A 13,359-nucleotide genomic window follows, 5' to 3' on the forward strand; every position below is an offset into this window, starting at 1 on the left:
GATACCGGAATGCTAGAGCTTCTGAAAAAAAGACTCCATTGGAAGGAACACTTTAGTGTGCTGTTGAATGGTGAAGAAAACAGTGTAGTCGAAAGGAGCAAAATGGTGATTGAGGATGATGGCAAAGCTGTGGACCCACCATCCATGGACGAGGTTAAGAAAGCAGTGAAAGAACTGAAAAACTGCAAGGCAGCTGGTGAGGACGGCATTACAGCCGAACTTTTAAAAAGTCAGGAGCGAACAGCTGTATAGTGCGTTACACCGGATCATGCTGAGAGTGATCCGATGAAGAATTGCCCTTGGACTGGTTGGAGGGTCTTATATGTCTGATCTACAGGAAAGGCCACCGCCTGGACTGTAGTAATTTTAGCGGCATAACCCTTCTCAACACTGTTTACAAAATTCTCTCCCGTATTCTGTTTCATACACTGAGGCCTTTGTCGGAGATCTTTGTTGGCGTTTACCTATGTGGTTTTCGAAGGAGACACTCCACTGCGGACCAACCCTGCGACAGAACTTCGATAAATTTCGAGAATTCATCTTGCAGACTCACCATCTGTTCGTAGACTTCATGGCAGTGTACGATACAGTAAAGAGAAATGAGTTATGGCAAATTATGCTCGAACATGATTTCCGAGCAAAACTATATAGGCTGATACGTGCCACCCTTCAAGGCTCTACATCATGCGTCAGGATAGCCGGAGAGATATCGGACTCCTTCGTGACGTTAGATGGTTTGAAGCAGGGAGACGGGCTGTCAAACTTATTGTTCAACATCGCATTGGTGGGTGCTATACGGAGGGCCGGCGCGCGTGCAAAGAAGCGGCACCATCATTACGAAGTCTCACATACTTCTAGGTTTTGCGGACGATATCGAAATCATTGGTATCAACTGTAAAGCATTGGAAGAGGCTTTCGGACTTCTCAGGGGGAATCCTGCGAGAATAGGGCTCATCATTAAATCTATCATAACGATGATAGTGCTGAAGTATTGTTAGATAGGGAAACTTTTGAAGTAGTCGACGAATTATTTACCTGGTACATTAGTGACATGTGACAACGAGGTTAGCCGTGAGATAAAAAGGCGGATAGCAGCTGCAAACAGGGCCTTCTACGGATTGCGTAACCTGAGGTCCCGTAGATTGTAAACCTGTAATAAACTTGCACTCTACAAAACACTGATTCTTTCCGTGGCCTTCTACGGCCATGAAGCATGGACGTTGAAAGAGGCCGATCGGCGAGCTGTTGGTGTTTTTGATTTTGCGTTCAATCCTTGGCGGCAAACTAGAAAATGGTGTTTGATGCAGACGCATTAACCATGAAATGTACCAGGTGTACAAAACGGCGGATATAGTTAAGCGAATAAAACACGGCAGGATGCAGTGGGATGGACATATAGCTAGAATTCCTAGGGGAAGACCAGCGAAGACTATATTTAGCAGAAATCCCGATAGAGGCCGTCGACTTCGAGGTAGGCCCCGCACTCGTAGGATGTGTGCTGTCGACGAGAATGCCCGCGAAATAGGGAGATTGGAGGATAGCAGCCGAAGACCGAGTGACATGGCAACGTATTCTGGATTCGGCATTAGATCGATAATCGGTCTGTCGCCGTAAAAAGTGAGTAAAGTAAGTAATAAATTCCAACCAAAAGTGTTGCCAGTTCTTTGGATATCTTTAAAAGCATTTTTCATTATCAATAATTTTTGAGTTGCAACTCAAACATCGTGAAGTTTTTTCTTCGTACTCATGAAAGATTACACTGGTCAACACAGGTGTGGTCCTAAAGCTCAAACCAGAAAAAAATAAAAAAATATGGGTTTTTAGCCATTCCTGTGAATTTTGGTGCTCCCAGCCACTAACAATTTTTTAGAGACTTAAATGAGTTTTCTCGTAAACATCACGTTGAAGCGCCGACCCTGGCGAGAAATTACTATGCAAACTCTCGCGTAAGTTGACGCGTTTTGGTAATGGCAAGGAGCACCAAAATTCACAGGAATGGTTGAAAAGCTAGAATTTTTCTGGGGCTGCTATTTTGAGCTATAGGACAGCATTTTTTCGAAGTTAAAAATTACACATTGTAAGCACTTCCTAATTAGGAAGCTACAATTAATAGAAAGATTTTCGACGAAAAATGAACTTTTATCAAAAAGAGGGAAAGTTCCCACGGAACGAGGAGTGGCTAAATCGGCCACAAAATAATGTTTTTTTCATAGTTAGCTTATGTGAACAACTCCCAAAAACTTGAGCCAAATCTAAGAAGGTAGTAGGTTTGTGCACTTTAAAGGAGTAATTTAAGCTCATATTAATATAATCCATTCAATTTAGACCTAGATCTTTGAATAATATTCAATGACGCTAAATTGTAATGAATAAAAATATCTTGCTCGTTTTGACCAATGATCTTTACATTTCAACTCTTGCTTCCGCGAATAAGATGATAAAGTAAACACGTCAACAACTTTTTATGCCACCTTTGCTTGTGTTTTGTTCTTACCGATTTTACCGGTGAAATAAATATAATAATATCGATAACTGACATCCGAAATATTTTCATACTATTGTGTTGAAAAAAAAAATCAAACTTCTTTTCTAATGTAACATCCTGATGTCCTAAACATACATTTTGGCAATTTAACCACTAATGGAGTCAATTCCCCTGTTGTTCAAACTCATTCCGTTACAATTTTACTACATCACTTAAATTTGATATTTATACGATCAATTAGAAACGCAAACGAATTAAATTTGGCCTTTTTTGTCGCACCGCAGGACCACAAAACGGCAGCAAATTCAATATTTTCACAGAAACCTGGAAGAGTACGATTTCACTCGTCACGAGGTAACGCGACTGCTGCTTTCATGCACAAAATCATTTAAAATTCATACGTTTCGTTCAGCTGTGACGACCGTGGCAGTGTAGCCTGACTGGCTCCTTGTTCGTTCGGCCAAGCCCCAAGACGACCGATGACGAGCGTGTCAGAGGATTGGAAGGATTATGGCGCAAAGAAGGTCGTTTTCATTTCGGTTGTGGAATTATTTTGCGGAAGGCGAAACGGGCAAACGGGCCACCGCCGTCCGTTACTTAGAAACTGCAACGCGGAAAACTTGTGATAATTATTCACTGAAAGTTCCGCCGAAAGTGCTGATCAAGGGAGCATTTGAAAATTAGTCTTGGGAAACGGGCAGACTTGGGAGGAGTTTGCGCTGCCGGTATCCGTGGCACGGTCGGCAGACTTTTTAATACTTTATGGAAATTTGCGAAATGGAAATAGCAGTTTAAAAACGCGGTTCAAAATGCGCCTAGAGTGAGAGACTGTTTAATTAAAGCTAGCGCTAGTAATTGGGTTCAATGGGTAGTCCGATCAAACAACGCACTGAAGAAGGCGGAAGCATCAAGTTTCAACTTGGTTGACCTTGTTGCGGAACCAGTTACGACGGAGCATGCAGTATAAGTAGTCGAATAATTATGTATTGCATGAAGCAGGTCAGTAATTACCCGCTGCCAAGCCTTTGAAATAAAATATTTGTATGCTGAAATAAGTCGTTACATACTTTCGTTATATATTGCGGGTGTTTTAAATGGAGAGAAGTTTAATTAATTTGTGTCAAAGCTTAAAGTTCTGATTTAGTAGCTTGAGCCAGGTGAAAATTTATTTCATCAAAGACGATAATTTATTGTAACGTTTGCTTGATGTGTACATTACTGCGCTCCGGCCGTTGCTTCCATTCAACTAAAGTATCGTGAATTATGTTTTCTTTCGCAAAGCTGCTAGTATTTAAAAAAAAGGCATTTTATTTTATCGTTCTCACTCGTTATCGTGTAAGCGAGCGAAAAAACAATTGTCCTAAAGTAAGAAAAACAAAATGCGCTGCTGATAATATATAAGGCAATAAACCATGAAAAACAGCACCTAATTTATCACGCAGTAATCACTTTAGTGGCTAGCGTTAGCTATTCGAATTACGAATGTTGTAAATGCAATTAATAGACTGCAAATGAATACTAGGTTCTTGTCATATTATGAAAGAATGTTATGACGTTTCATCACATTCCACGATACTTTGTTCAATAGACCAAGCTGTGTTTGGCGCTAAAATACTGCGCGGAGAAGTCGATAGTGCCTGCTTGCTGGAGCGCATGAGAATTTATGCTCCCGCACGTGTACTGCGTCCACGGCAACTTATTTTGCCAGAACCAAGGAACACCGTATTCGGTGATAACGATCCAGTCAACACAATACGGAGACGTTTTCAAGAAGGCTATCACGTTTTCGACTTTAATGTATCTTGTGTCAGTTTTAGACAACGCTTGCGAACTGTATTTTTAACTTTAGACTAGTTTTAAAACCATTCATTAAGACCACGATGTCAGATGAAATTTAAATTAATAAATAAATAAACAAATATATAAATAGAGAAGAAAAATCATGTACTGTGGGAAGATCACCTCAAGTAATTTGATTTTGTCTATCGCTTATCCTGAGAGAATCCATCCGTTGAACGTACCGTGGAAGGACGCGAACAAAAATATAAGCAATCCAATTCGCTAAAGCAGTTGTGCTTCCCGACTAATGGAACTGATAATTATTCTGGAATAGAACAGTCATCAAACGCGCACCTCCTCTCTTCCTCCCTAGAAAAGAAAATATCGCACATCAACAATTCGTATTCGTGACAACGAACCAACGAGAAAATTAAAGCGATTTCTACATTAATCAGCACCATTCTACCCCCTCTATCGCCATGTGTTTCTACTGTTTATATTACGAAAGCACTTTCCTAAAAAGCTCGTTTACCGCCTCATAAATATCACCCCGTACGCGGGACCTGGTGAGGGCGAAATATAGCTGCGCCTTGTTTTTTCTGTATCGTACCAAATTTTTATCTTAAAAAATTCTAGCGCTGGAAATTGGCGGATGAACCCAAATGACTTCTCTGGTTGCACATAGTTTACCGTTTTTAACGCTCAGCAGAAATACTTTTTTCTTCTTATTTTGAATTGCAAATGTGTCGCAACGCAAGTAATCGACTCGAGCATTTACACAGCTAGCTGCTATGGCAAAAAGTAAGTCATCCCTATTTGTGTGTGGTACATTTTTTTTATGGAAGATGGTTTGAATCGTTTTGCTTGAAAGGTTTTTGTATTAATGCATTATTTCCTATTTTGATGTTGTTTATACACTCGAAATAATTTTGACCGGCGAGAGCGAAGCAATTGTTCCACATGATGTTGATATTGAACAAAATTTATTATTACTAAAAAAACACATAACAGTTAAACCTTGGAGATTCCATCCTCGGCTTGCGGCAGAACTCTTCATCCAGCAGATGCACCGCTCCAGGAAAACAACATAATAGAAAACTACGCAACAAAATTAGTAGGCGAAGATATGACAAAGTTGGAGAGCTTCGGAAACTTGGTTGAAAACTATTTCACCCGCTAAGGCAGCAGCATGATGTCTACCATTGTCAGCTGCCTGAAAGAGAAAACAACGCAAGAAATAAATCAGTGCGTCTTGAACTGTCCTACAGGTCAGACGTTTTTTCGGTTGCTTGTGGACTGGTCTTTGACTGCCTATAGCTTCAAAGTTTGTGTTTTGTCAGTGTGTCTTTTAAAGACTACCTGAAAGTTATTTCCCATCAGTCTTTCTCAAGACTACCTACTTTTGAATTTAACATTTGTTTTAACTTTTTTCGTATCACCTGAAATGGCTGGACGGAAAAAGAAACCTCGCATCGCTGCGGGGAGGAAAAGAGAGGCATCTCTTTCTGACACTTCGAGTGTCTGTAGTGACAATCCTTTTGATATTTTGCCTGAGCAAGAAGCTGGTGAAATGGAAGTTGTTAATAATGAAACTATACAAAATATAAAATCTTTAAAGAAGGAGAAAGTTCCACCTATTGTGGTAACTATTTCTTCTGAATTTAATATATTCAAAAAGGAACTTTCAACGTTTGTTTCTGACGTTAAAGTTACCTATCAAATTGGCCGTAGAGGTGAATGCCGCTTATTAGCCGACTCAGTAAAGGGTCGTGATCGTCTTGTCCAGTATTTAACTGTCAAGATGTACAAATTTTTTACATATGACACCAAGAACGCCAAGCCGTTCAAGGTTGTCTTGAAAGGTCTCACCAACGATCAAACCGTTGATGAGATCAAACTTACTTTAACAGAATTACTTAAAATAGGCACAAATTTTACTATTAAAATTGTTTCTAATTTGAAATTTAGCAATGATTTTAAATAAAACAATTAAAATATTAAATTGGAATGCTCGCTCATTGAAGGCCAATGAGAATGAGCTTTTTAATTTTTTAACAGTAAATAATGTGCATATTGCAATTATTACTGAAACATTTTTGAAACCTAACATAAAATTAAAATATGATCCCAATTACGTGGTTCATAGATATGATAGGATTCAGGGTTCCGGCGGTGGAGTTGCAATTGTTATTCATCGCCGAATCAAACATCGTGCTCTTCCCCATCTTGAGACGAAAGTTATTGAAACTTTGGGAATTGAAGTTCAAACTGAACTTGGGATTTTATTTATTGCCGCAGCATATTTACCATTTCAATGCACACGCGAGCTCAAAAATTATTTTAAAGGTGATTTACAAAAACTCACCAGAAATCGTTCGAAATTTTTCATAATCGGCGATTTTAACGCTAAACATCGTTCATGGAATAATTCTCAAAGTAATTCCAATGGAAAAATTTTATTCAATGATTGTTCTTCAGGATACTATTCTATTTTGTCTCCGAATAGTCCTACATGCTTTTCTTCTGTAAGAAACCCTTCAACAATTGATTTGGTGCTAACAGATCAAAGTCATGTGTGTAGTGATTTGATCACACATGCTGACTTTGATTCTGACCATCTTCCAATAACTTTTTCTTTATCACATGAATCAGTTTTAAACCCTATGAGCTCTGTTTTTAATTATAACAAGGCTAATTGGGAAAGATACAAAACTCATATTGAGAGAAATTTCAATAATGAGCTTGATTTGCAAAACGAAGTGAATATTGATTCCGCTTTGGAAGCATTAAAATGTGCAATTGTTGATGCCAGGAATTATTCTGTTCCAAAGGCTCAAGTGAAATTTGATTCATCAATAATTGACGAAAATCTTCAACTTCTAATTCGTTTGAAAAATGTCCGCAGACGTCAATATCAACGTTCTCGTGACCCTGTTTTTAAAACTATTTATAAAGATTTACAGAAAGAGATTAAACATAGATTTACTCTCCTGAGAAATCAAAATTTTGAGACTAAAGTTGAAAAATTGAAACCATATTCAAAACCATTTTGGAAGCTGTCGAAGATTCTTAAGAAACCTTCAAAGCCTATTCCAGTTTTAAAAGATGGTGAACGTTTTCTTGTATCCAATGAACAAAAGGCTCAAAGACTTGCTCAGCAGTTTGAGAGTGTTCATAACTCAAATTTGAATTTTGTGAGTCCAATTGAAAATGAAGTCACACGTCAATTTGATTTAATTTCTTCCCAGAATTTTTTACCTGCAGAAATAATTGAAACTAACTTGAATGAGATTAAATCAATTATTAAAAATTTCAAAAATATGAAAGCACCTGGTGACGATGGAATCTTTAATATACTAATCAAACATCTCCCTGAGAGCACAATGGAATTTTTAGTGAAAATTTTCAATTGCTGCTTCAAAATTGCATATTTTCCCAAATTATGGAAAAATGCAAAAATTACTCCAATTTTAAAGCCGGATAAGAATCCAGCTGAAGTTTCAAGTTACCGACCAATCAGTTTGCTTTCTTCAATAAGTAAACTGTTTGAGAGAATTATTCTTAACAGAATGATGTCACACATCAACGAAAATTCAATTTTTGCAAATGAACAGTTTGGATTTCGCCATGGGCATTCCACTACTCATCAATTGCTCAGAGTTACTAATATGATACGAGCTAACAAATCTGAAGGTTATTCCACTGGAGCTGCTCTTTTAGACATAGAAAAAGCATTCGACAGTGTTTGGCATAAAGGTTTGATTGCGAAATTGCAAACTTTTAATTTTCCGATTTTCCTTATCAAAATTTTAAAAAATTATCTTACTGATCGAACTCTGCAGGTTGTCTATCAGAATTCAAAATCTGATAGATTTCCTGTCAGAGCAGGTGTACCTCAAGGTTCAGTCTTGGGGCCAGTCCTGTACAACATATTCACTTCAGATCTTCCTGATTTGCCTCCAGGATGCACAAAGTCATTGTTCTGCGATGACACAAGCATTTCCGTAAAAGGAAAAAGCCTTCGTGTCATATGCAGTCGATTGCAGAAAAGTTTAGATATTTTTTCTTCCTACTTGCAAAAGTGGAAAATCTCTCCCAATGCTTCTAAAACTCAAATGATAATTTTTCCGCATAAGCCTAGGGCGTCTTTCCTCAAGCCAAACAATAATCACGTTGTCAAGATGAATGGGGTTATTTTAAGATGGTCCGACAAGGTTAAGTACTTGGGACTAATTTATGATAAAAAACTTATTTTCAAAGAGCACATTGAGAGTATACAAGCCAAGTGCATCAAATATACGAGATGTTTATATCCTCTCATTAACAGGAATTCTAAACTTTGTTTAAAGAACAAACTTTTGATTTACAAACAAATTTTTAGACCAGCAATGCTTTATGCTGTACCGATCTGGTCAAGTTGCTGTTCAACAAGGAAGAAAACGCTCCAAAGGATTCAGAATAAAATTCTGAAAATGATTTTGAAGCGTCCTCCTTGGTTTGGTACACTCGAATTACATAGACTTACTGGTGTTGAACCATTAGAAGCTATGTCAAATAAAATTATTAACAATTTTCGACAAAAATCGTTGCAATCCTCAATTGCTACGATAAGCTCTCTTTATAGCCAATAAGTTAGCAATTAAGTTAGTTGTAAGTTTACTTCCCCTTTTCTGACAAGTAGGTTTAAATCCCTACGAATGATAAGTCCTTATTGCGAAAGCAAACAAATCCTAACAATTAAAATTTCAAATTTCTAACAGTGTTGAGAAATCACCATTTGTGATTGGACACACATACTCATTATTCACTAATATTTATCATAAATACTTAAGCTACTAACAAATCCCCCCTTATTAAAAAAAAAAAAAAAAAAACGCAAGAAATAAAATAAAGAGCTGGTGAGATAACTGCAGAAACGCTGTGCGAATAAAATCCGCCCGATCTTGAATTCTACATTCTTACTTCAGGAACCTACCTTGTTTACAGAAGTTTTAAGCAAACAACTGCGGAAAGTTTGTCTATAAATTTGCAAATGAAATTTTCACCACCCCTTCGTTCTGTGCTGACCTGAGCAGGGAAAAAGTCTGATGCGAGTGCATTTGTAATGGAAAATAAACTTTGCCCTGGAGGAAATGAACAGTAAAGAATCTCCAGCCAATCAACCGTGTCGCAACGGATTTTATGAAATTTGTTTGCAATTAGAATCTGATCTGATCGTAAAAACTTTCCACTTTGTGTCTTGCACAGTGTATAGTATCATATTGGCATCCATGAGCTATGAGACTGTAGACTTGAAAAATTTGAAATTCATAAGGAAATGCCAAAACGCATCGTAACTCAAATTTTGATCACATAATTTTTTTTCGTTATCGGTGCAATTCCAGCATAAACAAAATCAAAGGTTGTTAATATTCAATTCTTGGCGTTCGGTAAGTACTCACCTCTCAGATTTTACTAGTACATGCCTCAACGTCAGTGCTTTTTTTACCATCACAAAGAAATATTTCGCTTCCATGCAATATTCATTCAAAATGAAAGCCAAGTCATCCATCAGGCGCAGTGACGGCGAGATCGTTTGATATTCACTGTTTCGAATCTTCTGAAAATTTATTATTCTGAGTTTCATTTTGTGAACTGTAATGTTGTAATCTCGGTTTGTGTACCGTACAGTAACATTAGTAATAGATAAGAAAAATGCTGTCACGAAAGAAATTAATGTGCGTGAAGTTTTTCATCGGAGTATTACTGCTTGTTTCAAAGATGAAATTATATTGCAAACTTCCACTGAAACGCGAATTACAGACAACTTGCAAGCAAAATGCAGACAACTTGTACGTCAGATTTATCGTATACCAACATACGAGAGTGAACGTGATAGACTGTGTAGATACGATTACCGGAGGCATTCTGTCGCGTTCGCTCTGATTGACTGGTATACGATCAATCTGACGTGCACATTGTCTGCATTTTGCTTGCAAGTTATCTGTAATCCGCGTTTCAGATGCAATCAGCAATAGTATGTTTGAAAGGGCGCTGCGTTCATTGGGAGTGGAACTTGAAAAAGATTGGCTGTAATTTTCAAAGAATCCGGTTGGTAAAAATGATTTTCTTCAGCCCTGATCCACGCACTAGAGGAGAAAGCACAAGTGGACGTAGTATACACTGATCTGAAAGCAGTTTTCGATGAGATCTGCTATGAAAGCTCTCACGACTCGGAACTTCTGAGCAGCTAATAACATTATTAAACTTGCACTTGACTGGAAAAATCTCTGGGGTGCGACTTAGCTCGTGTATCTTTTCAGCGTTCATCAGCACTTACGGGGTACCACAATGAAGCAATCTGGGCCCACGTTTGTTTACGTTATTCTTCAACGATGAAGTAGCTCTGTTGGGAGTTATATGCAAGCTCCTTTATGTAGATGATTTTGAATTGTATGTTGTAGTTTACTCGATCGAGGATTGCCACAATCTACAAACTTTGCCTAATACTATCGCTGACTGGTGCCATTGGAATAAACTTATTATTAATGCTATAAAGTGTGCGGTGATAACGTTCCCTCGCTCTACGAAATCAACTGTACACGACGAATGTGACGCTCCGTGGAATTGATGGTGTGACAGATCTCGGCGTTCTACTAGACCCGAAGCTGGACTACAACCTCCATTACTCTTCAATTTATATGCTCGTGATTTCAAAGACCCGCAATGTATAAGTGCGCTGTATTGCTCATTAGTGAGACCTACCCTCGAAAATGTAGTTAGAATACATAACAGAAATGTGTTCGAAATTGGGGAAGCGTCAAACCAATTTCAATCGTTTGAGGACAGTGTGAATGTTTTTAAATAGGGTGTCGAACGTCTTCGTCAGTGGTTTTCTTCGGCAGTTTTTCTGCAGCAATCTTATGCAAAAGGGGGCCGAAGAAAACCACTGACGAAGACGTTCGATACCCTATCTGTTCATGGTATGTTTTCTGTATAGTAATCTAAGATTTATTCATTATGACAAATACACTGTGTCACTTGATACCCTATAGTGGTCATATACTTCTGTTCAGGAACTTCTATCCCAACGTCCACTAGATACGAGTAACCTTAGAGAAAATCTGGTAAGCAACCTCCGGTGAAAACTTTGGTCGTGTTTTGATTGGGAAGGGATGTCGTACGTGGCTGTGTCTCCATGTTAGGGGCGGCGTACAACAGCGTGTGACCCGGAGCGGATGAATGCAGCACTAAGGCATTATGGCAGGAAATCGTGCCTACTTTAAACTCCGGAGGACGCTCCGCTCGAACAAAATTCGCCGCCTCACGAGGTTGTCCATCTACAACACACTGATCAGGCCGGTAGATCTCTACGGCCACGAAACCTGGGTCTTACACGTGGAGGACCAATGCGCCTTTGGAGATTTTAAATAGAAGTTGTAGCGTACCAACTAAGAGCTGCTGGGAGAACCACTCATCGTTCAAACGGCGAAATTCGAGAGACTACGGAGGATTAGGCATGTCGCAAGGATATCGGACGACAACCCGGTGAAGATGATTCTTGATAACGAGCAGACTGAAACGAGGTGACGGGACACGCATGTGATACTCAGAGTTTCTTAGTAACGTTTAATCACACTACTCATAAAATAAGTTGACTGCACAATTTCGAGTTGTTTTCCGATGTCCCGATGAGAACGTTGACGATTTTTCAGGTGCTTGCGCAAAATCATTTCGCGATGTTGCTTTTCGAGTTACGGCATTTTGTTTTCTAACTTTTAAATAAAAACAACGCTCAAAATACATTACAAACTGAAAAAGGCAAAGCCTTGGTGCTACATTCCGATTCGGAACTCGACCTTCCGTTTGTTACACACAGACTTCTCAGCCAACTATTAGAGTACAGGACAATTGCGACTACGATCCTACTGACACTAACAGTCTTTCCCGAGCCGCAACTCGAACGAAGAAGATGGACATTCCAAACTACTTCTTCCCAAATTTTCAAGATAAAATACCCAATAGGTATTTTTTACAGCGTTTTCCCGTTATTCGGGTTTGATGTGGGACACCTTTTGTGCTACGCTACTAGTGCTGCGATACTTACTCTCGCAAGGCAGGTAAGAGACCGTATTTTATTATGTCGACGAATTTCTCTGCTGGTGTCGTTGTCAGTAGTCACCAGTGAGCCCAGACACATGAACTCCTCTACCACCTCGATTTCAAGACCGCTAATATGCATTAGTGGTTGGAGGTAGATACTGTTTTCTCTGGATCCTCTTCCTATCATGTACATAGTCTTCGATGCGTTTATCCATTTCGTCAGGCTTCAGTCTTTAGTCTGATGTACGTCTTCGTCATCTTCTCAAGGGTTCGTGCTACAATGAAAATGTCATCGGTAAAACCAAAAAGCTGAACAGACTTCCTAAATGTCATGCAACTCGTATCGATACCAGTAGTATCAAACCTTCCAGAACGATGTTGAATAGCAAGCACGATAATACATCACCTTGCCGTAGCCCTCTACGAGATTCGAAGGGAGTCGAGAGTGTCCCCGAAACTCGAACTACGCACATCACACGATCCATCGTCGACTTGACCAACCATGTCAGTTAATCCGGAAAAATGTAGGCGTGCATAATCTGCCATATCTGATCTCGATTGATTGTGTCGTACGCCGATTTAAAATCGATAAACAAATGATGTGTGAGCACATTGTATTCACGGTATTTCTGTAGGACCTGCCGTACCGCGAATATTCCGTGGTGGCGCGAGAACTCATAAATCCCTCTTGGTATTGCCCCACAAACTCCCTCACAAACGGTGATAGTCGAAGCCACAGAATTTGAGAGAATACTTTGTAGGTGGCTTTCAGCAGCGTGATTGCACGGTAGTTGCAACAACACAACTTGTCACTCTTTTGTATTTGGGGCACACTGTACCCTCCATCCATTCTACGGTACTACCTCCTCCTCCCAAATCTTAGCAATAACCCAGTGTAGCGCCTTAGCCAGTTATTCACCACCGTGTTTCAACGGCTCGCTGGGGTGTTGGTCTTCTCCAGCTGCTTTGTTGTTTTTCAGCCGGTCGATCTCCTCTTCAACCTCCTGGAGGTT

The sequence above is a fragment of the Wyeomyia smithii genome, chromosome 3 (genome assembly GCF_029784165.1).
Source record: "Wyeomyia smithii strain HCP4-BCI-WySm-NY-G18 chromosome 3, ASM2978416v1, whole genome shotgun sequence".
Lineage (NCBI taxonomy): Eukaryota > Metazoa > Arthropoda > Insecta > Diptera > Culicidae > Wyeomyia > Wyeomyia smithii.